The 11,927-nt window shown below is 49.8% G+C and overlaps 1 long non-coding RNA gene across 1 annotated transcript in view; it reads left to right on the top strand.

Moving 5' to 3' along the window:
* The first annotated feature begins 10,510 nt into the window (after positions 1–10,510).
* LOC147738074 (uncharacterized) overlaps positions 10,511–11,927 on the top strand; it is a 71,939-nt gene continuing 70,522 nt past the window's right edge. The window contains exons 1-2 of the long non-coding RNA XR_015307451.1: positions 10,511–10,687; positions 11,291–11,403. This is a non-coding gene — a long non-coding RNA (uncharacterized LOC147738074). The remainder of the gene's footprint in view (positions 10,688–11,290; positions 11,404–11,927) is intronic.

Genomic DNA, 11,927 nt, shown 5'->3' with positions numbered 1-11,927 from the left:
AACTGCACATATTATGTAACACATTTTTGCCGATTTAAGCTTCCTCTTTCCATGCCTATATTTTATTAATCCAGTATGTACAAGCTCAGAGAGCAACCTCAGAATGGAAGTGAGATTTCACATTTCCTTTTATACAGCTTGGGGCTGCCAGACACTGGCTCGGATTTCGCCACTCTCACCCTGATATTTGAAACTGGACGAACAATGCTCTTTCTGGTTTCGAGCAGTGCTTAGCACAAGATGGTGCGTCGAATTCACCCTCCCCCATGCAGAGAGCGTTCGTTGGAGCTTCGATGCATGGAGATATCAGCAGTTTCTCTGCGTTCCCTTTGTCCGATAAAAGGTTGTTTGCCAACTTCATACGCGGCCTTTTTTTGTTTCAATTCCTCACCGACTACTAGATGGCTTGATAAATCGGCATGACAATGCCCTCTTTCGCTTGCACGTGCCTCAGCTGTTTCAGGGTCGCATGTGAGCGCGAGCCGCGTCTCTTGGTGTTCTGGAAGTTTTGTGCGCTTTGTTAGTGATACTTGGTTTCCACGTCCATTACTGACATTCCATTCCGTCTATTTGAGCATTCCATACTAATAGTGCTGAAACTTAAGACCCTGTTTACACTAGTTCAAGGCCGTGCACGTCGGCATGGCTCGCTGTATTCATCGGGAAGTAGACATTCCAAAAATCCGACAACTGCACATGGTTTATTTTTCTTGGTATGTGAAGTTTTTGTAGCCAGTAAGCGTGCAGTACATTCAGTTGTCTTTTTTTTCTTGGTGGTCTTGCAATCTGTATTGTCCCAGAAGTACCATTTCTTAGTCTATTACAAAATGTGCCTGTCGGGTGTGTGAAAGCAACTGTTCATTTGATGCTATACTTTGTAAAATACTCCTCCTGTTGCACCCAAACGAATTTTGTATTGTTTAATATACTTATATTTTTAAAATGCTTAGGGGGAGTTTCCTAGATCAAGGATGACTTTGAGCAAGCAGATCGGAGTCCAAACAGTGATAATGTTTAGGTTTCGTCTGCACAGCGCTTGGGATGGGCTTGTGAAATCTATTATTTTTAATATAAATCTTAAAAGGAGCTTACTTCCTGCCCCCTCGCTTTCCTGGCATTTTATTGGTTCCTGTGTTGCTGCTTACGTTTCCTCCATTTCTATTGGCTGTAGCATATTGTACTGCATGTACCAATGCTTTTTACTTGTTTACTTCTCTTATCAATTTCCTGTAGCCGAAATACGGTTACCTTCCTCTTTAGTGGAACTATTTTTTCATAGTGTTTTGCCTCTTACTGCTTTTTCGTCTTGCAGCAGATTTATATAGCACAATCTATCACCTGGGCAGATAATGTTTGCCATGTCAAATTATTTTACACTTTGCCCTACCTATTTTCAATACCACATGCCTGCCATGGAGTCAACATTTACCATGTTTCTATCCTTAGCTTTATTGCTTCTTTAAAAAATGGTCTCCTTCAGACAGCTTCTTTGATTTGTTAGCCTTTCTTAGACTCTATATACAGGGCGTTAGTATAACCGTAGGTCACCGGGGAGTAGTCTTGCATGCCTCCTTAGGTTTACATATGAAAGTAATTTTCTATCTCGTTTAAAAAAAAAAAAAAATCTATCTATCCGTAGTTCCACTCTTAATTGTGGGGCTCTTTGCATGTGTGTGGGGCTCTTTGCGTGTGTGTGTGGCTCTTTGCGTGTGTGTGGGGCTCTTTGCGTGTGTTTGGGGCTCTTTGCGCGTGTGTGGGGCTCTTTGCGTGTGTGTGTGGGGGGGGCTCTTGCGTGTGTGTGGGGGCTCTTGCGTATGTGTGTGAGGGGCTCTTGCGTGTGTGTGTGGGGGGCTCTTGCGTGTGTGTGTGGGGGGGGCTCTTGTGTGGTGTGTGTGGGGGGCTCTTGTGTGGTGTGTGTGGGGGGCTCTTGTGTGGTGTGTGTGGGGGGCTCTTGTGTGGTGTGTGGGGGGGGCTCTTGTGTGTGTGTGTGGGGGGCTCTTGTGTGGTGTGTGTGGGGGGCTCTTGTGTGTGTGTGTGTGGGGGGGGCTCTTGTGTGGGTGTGTGTATTGGCATTGTAAATGAGAATGCCATTTATTTATCTGTTTTCAAAACCAACACATAAATAAAAAGTTTGCCATTTAGAATGCCAATGGCTCAAACTTTTCCGAAGGCGAAACCGTTGCATTGTAAATGCTTGTTTGCTTCTGTGTCCTTTCTCCCCCCCACCTCCCTCTGTGCTATTTTCCCGCTGCTGTGCCCCTGCGGCCCCGCCCCCCACTGTTCCCATTTGCCACCCCGCTCCCGCCTCTCAGCTGCTCCTCCCTCCCACAGCCCCTCATATGGGGGCCGTGCAGCGGGCGCGCCGCTGGCGCACCAAAGGCGCGCCTAAAGCAAGCCCGTCTGCCCCTGTCCGCGCCTGGACCGCGTCCAAGGCCAGAACCCCTGGCCCCGGACGGAGCAAAGGGCCTCGACTGAGATACGACACCGCCGCCCTCAATGCACTCAACATCGGACGACCACCCGCCTGCTACCAAGCCACCCCGAAGCGAACACATGGAACCTTCACCTGTCAAGCCTGCAAATTCACCTGCCTCCGAACCTGCAGACCACCGCCCGGACCTAACATCATCAACAACCACCTCAAGTGCATCCTCCTCAACACCCGCTCCATCCACAAGCACGCCATCGAACTCTGGGACCTCCTCGACACAACAGCACCAGACATCGCCTTCCTCACGGAAACCTGGATGAACGCTTCCTCGGCCCTGACATCGCCATAGCCATCCCGGACAGCTACAAGATCACCCGGAAGGACCGCATCAAGGAAACCAGAGGAGGAATCGCCATCATCTACAAAAACACCATCAGCATCACGACCAACGCCGAAGACACACTCCCTGCCGCCGAACACCTACACTTCCAGATTCACACCGACCTCAAGACCACCCTCAGAGAAACGATCATCTACAGACCCCCGGGCCCACGCACACAATTCAGCGAAACCATCGCCGACTTCGTCACTCCGCACGCCCTAGCCTCACCAGAATACATCCTCTTAGGGGACCTGAACTTCCACCTGGAGAAAAAAGACGACAACAACACCACCACCCTGCTCGACAACCTTGCCAACCTCGGACTCAAACAACTGGTGAACATCCCCACCCACCTCGCTAGCCACATGCTTGACCCCATCTTCTCCGCCAGCAACCACGTGTCCTTCAGCCACTCCACCGGACTACACTGGACCGACCACAGATGCATCCACTTCACCTTCAAAAAGACTACATCCCACCACTGCACGCAACAAATCCCCAGCAGATGCTGGAGCAAAATCACCACAGACCAGCTCCTCGCATCACTGAAACAGAACCCGCCAACCGACACCGCCGACATCAACTTCGCTGCCCACTACCTCTGACAGTGGATTACCAAATGCGCCAACGACTTCGCTCCACTGAAGAACCACCCAGGCAATACCGGAAACAGGAAATCCCTGTTGTTCACAGATGCACTCAAAGCCTCAAAGAAATCCTGCTGCAACCTCGAAAAAACCTGGCGCCAAGAACGGACAACAGAAAACATGACAGCCCTCAAGAACGCCACTCGCGAACACCACCAGCTGATCCGCACCACCAAAAAGACATCGTTCAAAGAGCGGCTGGACAACAACACCCACAACAGCAAGGAACTCTTCAACATCGTCAAAGAGCTTTCCAACCCCAGCGCCAGCAACAACAACATCACACCGTCGCAAGACCTCTGCAACTCCCTCGCAACGTTCTTCCACTGGAAGATCGTAGATATACACAACAGCTTCGGACCCCAGACTCCACCTCCAGTCACCGAACCAACAACCCCCACCAACACCCTCAGCGCCTGGATCCCCACCAGCACCGAAGACACCACCAACGTCATGAACTCCATCCAATCCGGCTCCCCCTCTGACCCATGCCCCCACCATATCTTCAACAAAGCCGACACCTTCATCGCACCCCATCTCTGGAAGCATGCAGAAATCAACGCCCTCCTAAAGAAACCTACAGCAGACCCCAAAGACCTCAAGAACTTCCGCCCCATCTCTCCTCTTCCCTTCCCGGCTAAAGTCATCGAGAAGACCATCAACAAACAGCTGACTGCGTTCCTCGAGGCAAACAACTCGCTCGACCCATCCTAGTCCGGATTTCGAGCCAACCACAGCACTGAGACTGCCCTCATCGCAGCCACAAACGACATCAGGACCCTGATGGACAAAGGAGAAAAAACCGCTCTCATCCTCCTATCGACACCGTCGGCCATCGCACCCTAATAACCCGCCTCTTCCACACCGGGATCCAAGGAAAGGCCCTAGACTGGATTACCTCATTCCTCTCCGACAGAACCCAGAGAGTCCGCCTCCTTCCCTTCTGCTCAGAAGCCAACGAGATCATCTGCGGCGTACCCCAAGGCTCCGCGCTCAGCCCAACCCTCTTCAATATCTACATGAGCTCCCTCGCTGTCATCACACGCAAACACAACAGCAACATCATCTCCTACGCCGACGACACCCAACTGATACTCTCCCTCACCAAAGACCCAGCCACAGCCAAAACCAACCTCCAGGACCGAATGAAAGACGTCGCAGAATGGATGAAGCTCAGTCACCTGAAACTGAACTCAGGCAAGACGGAGGTCCTTATCCTCGGACAATCCCCATCGGCCTGGGACGACACCTGGTGGCCCACAGCACTGGGCTCCGCACCAACACCCACGGACCACGCACGCAACCTGGGATTCATCCTGGACTCCTCCCTCACGATGACCAAGCAGGTCAACGCCATCTCATCATCTTGCTTCAACACCCTGAGCATGCTCCGAAAAATCTTCCGGTGGATCCCCACCAAAACCAGAAAGACCGTCACCCAAGCCCTCGTTACCAGCCAACTGGAGAACGGAAACACCCTATACGAAGGAACCACAGCCAAACTTCAGAAACGACTACAGCGCATACAGAACGCCTCTGCACGACTCATCCGCGACATCCCCCGCCACAGCCACATATCCGTCCACCTGAGAAACCTGCACTGGCTCCCCATCAACAAGAGGATCACGTTCAGGCTCCTCACCCACACACACAAAGCGCTCCACGACAAAGGCCCTGAATACCTCAACAGCCGCCTCTCGTTCTATACCCCCACCCGCCAGCTCTGCTCCGCCAACCTCGACCTTCGCCACCGTCCAACGAATCCGCAGAACCACCACTGGAGGAAGATTGTTTTCCTACCTGGCAGCCAAAACATGGAACTCCCTCCCGGCACACCTACGACTGACCCAGGACCATGTCATCTTCAGGAGACACCTCAAGACCTGGCTATTCGAGCAGTTAGTGACCCCCCCTCCCCCCTTCAGCGCCTTGAGACCCTCACAGGTGAGTAGCGCGCTCTATAAATGTATTGATTGATTGATTGACAATCACGTATTCATAAGATGCCTGGTACATCAGTAGTAACCATCAAGGTCCTGCACACTTTTGGGAGGGGAGGTGCTAGCCGTTGTCTTTATGGCTGTACGTAGATACATGCCTTTGTTTAGCCCCTGCATAGGCAAGCCAAAAGATAATAAGGTGCAGATAATGAATCATTATGCTCAGATATGCAACGGCAACCCGACTTACATAGTTTAGATGGCAGTTAGTAGTATTGTACGTTTCAGTTTTGATTATATGCTTATTGGAGGTACAGGTCTTATTGGTATCCACGAGTGACTACCTACTGCGAAATGCCAATCTATATTATTTCCCTTATATTGTTGTTCAAGTCCGAACAACAGGTTATTGTTCTGTGTTAGGATAGAATGTACATCAGATATTGTAGTACTGGCCCCGATCAGATATGTATGGATCATGCTATGTATGGCCTTGTTTCTGATTCATAGACCATGAAGTAGCAGCACCGGCGAGTAATAGCACAATGAGGTTTTTCCATATGTGTCCAACATAATGTATGTATCTGGCAGCAGGACTGCAGTGTTGGTTTTATGTTCTTATTGTTGACACTTGCACTATTGAATGTCACAGGGGTTATATCATTTTGCGGTGGGCAACAGAAAGTACTGTATAAAACTATGATGCCAGTTATGATAAAATCAGAAAATACCAATAAAGATATTTAAACAAAAATAAGCAAATAATAAGGCCACCTTCATCAGGACCCGCAGATTATCACACCAAAAAGTTCTCAAACACCCTGGGAAGACCTGGAAAAAACATGTATGGAAACGTCCATCGGTTACTAGCCCAAGGCGACACAAACTCTTTATATATAGACATTGATTGGACCGAACACATGCAAAGTGTGATACAGTACACATGCGCCACCTTATACCCAGAAAAGATAGTGTCATCAAACATCAAGGTCATCCTAATGTGTTCATCCTATAAGGCTCACTAAGGCACAAAATAAAACACAAATTGTTAATCTGCGCCACCATAATCCCTAGAGTTATAAAAAAGCAAAGGGGGGAAACCAAGACCTTACTCCATTTGTCCTCAGATACTCACTGTAATGTATCATGTATCAAAGAGCACACTGCTCATCACTTAAAGGTTAGTGTGCCCCAATACTCTGTAAACGTTCAAAGGTCTGCCTGGTTCCTAGCAGGGAGAAGAGCACACTGCTCATCACTTAAAGGTTAGTGTGCCCCAATACTCTGTAAACGTTCAACAGTCTGCCTGGTTCCGAGCAGGGAGAAGAGCACACTGCTCATCACCTAAAGGTTAGTGTGCCCCAATACTCTGTAAACGTTCAAAGGGTCTGCCTGGTTCCTAGCAGGGAGAAGAGCACACTGCTCATCACCCAAAGGTTAGTGAGCCCCAATACTCTGTAAACGTTCAAAGGTCTGCCTGGTTCCTAGCAGGGAGAAGAGTACACTGCTCATCACTTAAAGGTTAGTGTGCCCCAATACTCTGTAAACGTTCAAAAGGTCTGCCTGGTTCCTAGCAGGGAGAAGAGCGCACGGCTCATCACTTAAAGGTTAGTGTGCCCCAATACTCTGTAAACGTTCAAAAGGTCTGCCTGGTTCCTAGCAGGGAGAAGAGCACACAGCTCATCACTTAAAGGTTAGTGTGCCCCAATACTCTGTAAACGTTCAAAGGTCTGCCTGGTTCCTAGCAGGGAGAAGAGCACACTGCTCATCACTTAAAGGTTAGTGTGCCCCAATACTCTGTAAACGTTCAACGGTCTGCCTGGTTCCTAGCAGGGAGAAGAGCACACTGCTCATCACTTAAAGGTTAGTGTGCCCCAATACTCTGTAAACGTTCAACGGTCTGCCTGGTTCCTAGCAGGGAGAAGAGCACACTGCTCATCACTTAAAGGTTAGTGTGCCCCAATACTCTGTAAACGTTCAAAGGTCTGCCTGGTTCCTAGCAGGGAGAAGAGCACACTGCTCATCACTTAAAGGTTAGTGTGCCCCAATACTCTGTAAACGTTCAAAGGTCTGCCTGGTTCCTAGCAGGGAGAAGAGCACACTGCTCATCACTTAAAGGTTAGTGTGCCCCAATGCTCTGTAAACGTTGAAAGGTCTGCCTGGTTCCTAGCAGGGAGAAGAGCACACTGCTCATCACTTAAAGGTTAGTGTGCCCCAATACTCTGTAAACGTTCAAAAGGTCTGCCTGGTTTCTAGCAGGGAGAAGAGCGCACTGCTCATCACTTAAAGGTTAGTGTGCCCCAATACTCTGTAAACGTTCAAAGGTCTGCCTGGTTCCTAGCAGGGAGAAGAGCACACTGCTCATCACTTACAGGTTAGTGTGCCCCAATACTCTGTAAACGTTCAAAGGTCTGCCTGGTTCCTAGCAGGGAGAAGAGCACACTGCTCATCACTTAAAGGTTAGTGTGCCCCAATACTCTGTAAACGTTCAAAGGTCTGCCTGGTTCCTAGCAGGGAGAAGAGCACACTGCTCATCACTTAAAGGTTAGTGTGCCCCAATACTCTGTAAACGTTCAAAGGTCTGCCTGGTTCCCAGCAGGGAGAAGGAGGTGATCTATTACGGTCAGATAATTTTAAAACAAGAGACCTTATAACCCATCTCACCCTTCAATAGACAGCTTTCTTACCAACAATATTATATTTCTTTTCCTATAGTTCCTTTGGCATGAATGTGGCATCTACGGAACACCCTGTCGTACCATCGGGTTTCCGCCTAGAAAACGACAACTTGTCCGAGGATTTTATTAGACTAAGGCATCCTTTTATAGAGTGGTTAAAAGGATTCTCATTTAAGGGCTTAGGGCAGGACAAAAGACCTTGAATAAATGGAGGTACTCCCAACAGGAAGATCTTCTAAGAATAGCGTCTCTGTGTACAAACACAGCCGGAGGTCCAGAATCTTGGCTCCTTTTGTAACTTAGTTTTGATACTGTCAAAGAAAGTAAAAATAAAAGAGGAGGAAAGTAATATCTAACCAAGCGTGGGACCCAGTCACATACCAAAATACACTAAGATCTAGGACTCAGGCATTTAAATGTAAACCAGCCCTTCAGATATTCCTATATGTCTACTACTCCTATAGCAAAACTGAATCAATAATAATGTTTGTCATCCCACTGTCTCAAACTGCATAGTGGTTAACACATCCAGCGGGTATGTCGGAGACTGGTTACCCATATTAAACCACCAAATAGGTAGCAGTGTTTGATGACATCCTCAAGACTCTCGTATGTTTCTTATACAGAACATGTCCCACGGGTTTTAAAAGGCAAGCTAGTAATATCTGCCCTCCATGCCGGTAGTGATTTGTGACAGTTTACTATCCTCCGCTAGACTGTACATACGGGCTGGACTCCCATAGATTTTGCCCCTGTTGTACCGCTTCCCATTTTTTATTCATACAACACATTTGTCTGTTTTACCTCTGACTGCCCCCACCTTACACGGAGCATTCATGAAACCCCCTAAAAAATGCGATACCGAAACTGACTGGATAACCCACGTCCCAAACTCACCTTCAACAACGACATGTGTCTCATCCAAAATAGCGTGGCAGATCTGGGGTCTGAAGGAGGCAGATTTGGGGTCTGAGGGGAGCAGATCTGGGGTCTGGGGGCAGATCTGGGTTCTGAGGGGGCAGATCTGGAGTCTGAAAGGGGGCAGATCTGGAGTCTGAAGGGGGGCAGATCTGGGTTCTGAGGGGGCAGATCTGGAGTCTGAGGGGGGCAGATATGGGGTCTGAGGGGCAAATCTGGAGTCTGGGGGGGGGGGGTGCAGATCTGGGGTCTGAGGGGGCAGATCTGGGTTCTGAAGGGGGGCAGATCTGGGGTCTGGGGGGGGCAGATCTGGGTTCTGAGGGGGAGGCAGATCTGGAGTCTGAGGGGGGCAGATCTGGGTTCTGAGGGGCAGATCTGGAGTCTGAGGGGGCCGATCTGGGGTCTGAGGGGCAAATCTGGAGTCTGGGGGGCAGGGGGAGATCCTGGGGGGGGCAGTTCTGGGGGGTCTGTGGGGTCTGAAGATGAAGGTAACTGCCCAGACAGACAGGCCTCCTTCCTCCTCTGCAGCAGGCTGAACACAGGAGGAGAGACAGGAAGTGATGTCAGCAGCGCTGCTGGTGCTGTCTCTGCCGCCGCTGACCTCCTTAATGTCATGTGTGTTCCTTTGCAGAAGTTTAAAAAAATAAACACATTGCTGGTATTTCACTGAGGGAGGAGGCAGAGCTGGCATGAGGGGCTGAATCTGAGACTCCTCAAGAGCATACCAAGCAAGGGCGAGGCCTGTCCTTGGAGTGTGAGTGTCTTAAAAACACCCATGTCTTTGTCTTTACAGGCGCCAGTGCTTGTTTCCCTGCCGGTGCCTGGAGGCGGCGGTTCCGTCAGCGGCCACCAGAGGGCGCACCTCTCCTGCAAATGAACCCACCTGAACTGCACATGGGACGGGAGAAGAAGGGTTTCCTCTTCCGGGTCAGCGGTGGCAGAGACAGCACCAGCAGCGGCGCTGACATCACTTCCGGCCTCTCCTTGTGTGTTCAGCCTGCAGCAGAGGAGGAAGGAGCCCTGTCTCGTGGGCAGTTACCTTCATCTTCATACCCCAACAGACCCCCCAGAACTGCCCCCCCAGATCTCCACCCGCCCCTCAGACCCCAGACTTGTCCCTCAGGCGTCAGATCTGCCCCCCTCAGACCCCAGATCTGCCCGTTCTCAGACCCCAGATCTGCCCCTTCTCAGACCCCAGATCGGTCCCCCCTCAGTCCCCAGATCTGCCCCCCCCCTCAGACCCCAGATCTCCCCCTGCGCTTCAGACCCCAGATCAGCTCCCTTCAGACCCCAGATCTGCCCCCTCCCTCAGACCCCAGATCTGCCCCCCTCAGACCCCAGATCTGCCCCCCTCAGACCCCAGATCTGCCCCCCAGACCCCAGATCTGCCCCCCTTCAGACCCCAGATCTGACCCTGCCCCCCTCAGAACCCAGATCTGCCCCCTCAGACCCCAAATCTGCCCCCTCAGACCCCAGATCTGCCCCCCTCAGACCCCAGATCTGCCCCCCTCAGACCCCAGATCTGCCCCTCAGACCCCAAATCTGCCTCCCTCAGACCCCAGATCTGCCCCCCTCAGACCCCAGATCTGCCCCCCTCACACCCCAGATCTGCCCCTCAGACCCCAAATCTGCCTCCTTCAGACCCCAGATCTGCCACGCTATTTTGGATGAGACACAAGTCGTTGTTGAAGGTGAGTTTTTGAAGTGTGTTATCCAGTCAGTTTCGGTATCGCATTTTTTAGGGGGTTTCATGAATGCTCCGTGTAAGGTGGGGGCAGTCAGAGGTAAAACAGACAAATGTGTTGTATGAATCAAAAATGGGAAGCGGTACGACAGGGGCAAAATCTATGGGAGTCCAGCCTGTATGTACAGTCTAGCGGAGGATAGTAAACTGTCACAAATCACTACCGGCATGGAGGGCAGATATTACTAGCTTGCCTTTTAAAACCCGTGGGACATGTTCCGTATAAGAAACATACGAGAGTCTTGAGGATGTCATCAAACACTGCCACCTATTTGGTGGTTTAATATGGGTAACCAGTCTACGAGATACCCGCTGGATTTGTTAACCACTATGCAGTTTGAGACAGTTGGATGACAAACATTATTATTGATTCAGTTTTGCTATAGGAGTAGTAGACATATAGGATTATCTGAAGGGCTGGTTTACATTTCAATGCCTGAGTCCTAGATCTTAGTGTATTTTGGCATGGCTGTTGGTTTAAAATGCGACTGGGTCCCAAGCTTGGTTAGATATTACTTTCCTTCTCTTTTATTTTTATTTTCTTTGACAGTATCAAAACTAAGTTACAAAAGGAGCCAAGATTCTGGACCTCCGGCTGTGTGTGTACACAGAGACGCTATTCTTAGAAGATCTTCCTGTTGGGAGTACCTCCATTTATTCAAGGTATTTTGTCCTGTCTTAAGTCCTTAAATGAGAATCCTTTAACCACTGTATAAAAGGATGCCTTAGTCTAATAACATCCTTGGAAAAATTGTCGATTTCTAGGCGGAAACCCGATGGTACGACAGGGTGTTCCGTAGGTGCCAAACTCATATCAAAGGACCTATGGGAAAAGAAATATAATATTGTTGGTAAGAAAGCTGTCTATTGATGGGTGAGATGGGTTATAAGGTCTCTTGTTTTAAAATTATCTGACCGTAATAGATCACCTCATTCTCCCTGCTCAGTGGCGTAACGAAACTTGAGGGGGCCCCCCTGCAAAGCACAATGAGGGGGCCCCCCCCAGCGGCCCGGCCCACCACCTACCACTTTGCCCCACTGACAAGAATAAGCAGTCACCTAAAGCCTTATAATCAGCCCTTATCTGTGCATACTTCGAACAGCAAATATAAATTGAAAGCACTTTCATTGTGTTCTAGGGCTGCCTCAATGATGAGATCCATGACTGATAATTAAAGGGAACAAAG

The sequence above is a fragment of the Lissotriton vulgaris genome, chromosome 1_1 (assembly GCF_964263255.1).
Source record: "Lissotriton vulgaris chromosome 1_1, aLisVul1.2, whole genome shotgun sequence".
NCBI lineage: Eukaryota > Metazoa > Chordata > Amphibia > Caudata > Salamandridae > Lissotriton > Lissotriton vulgaris.
The sequence above is the reverse complement of the archived record's forward strand: the minus strand, read 5'-3'. Positions and strand labels throughout refer to the sequence as shown.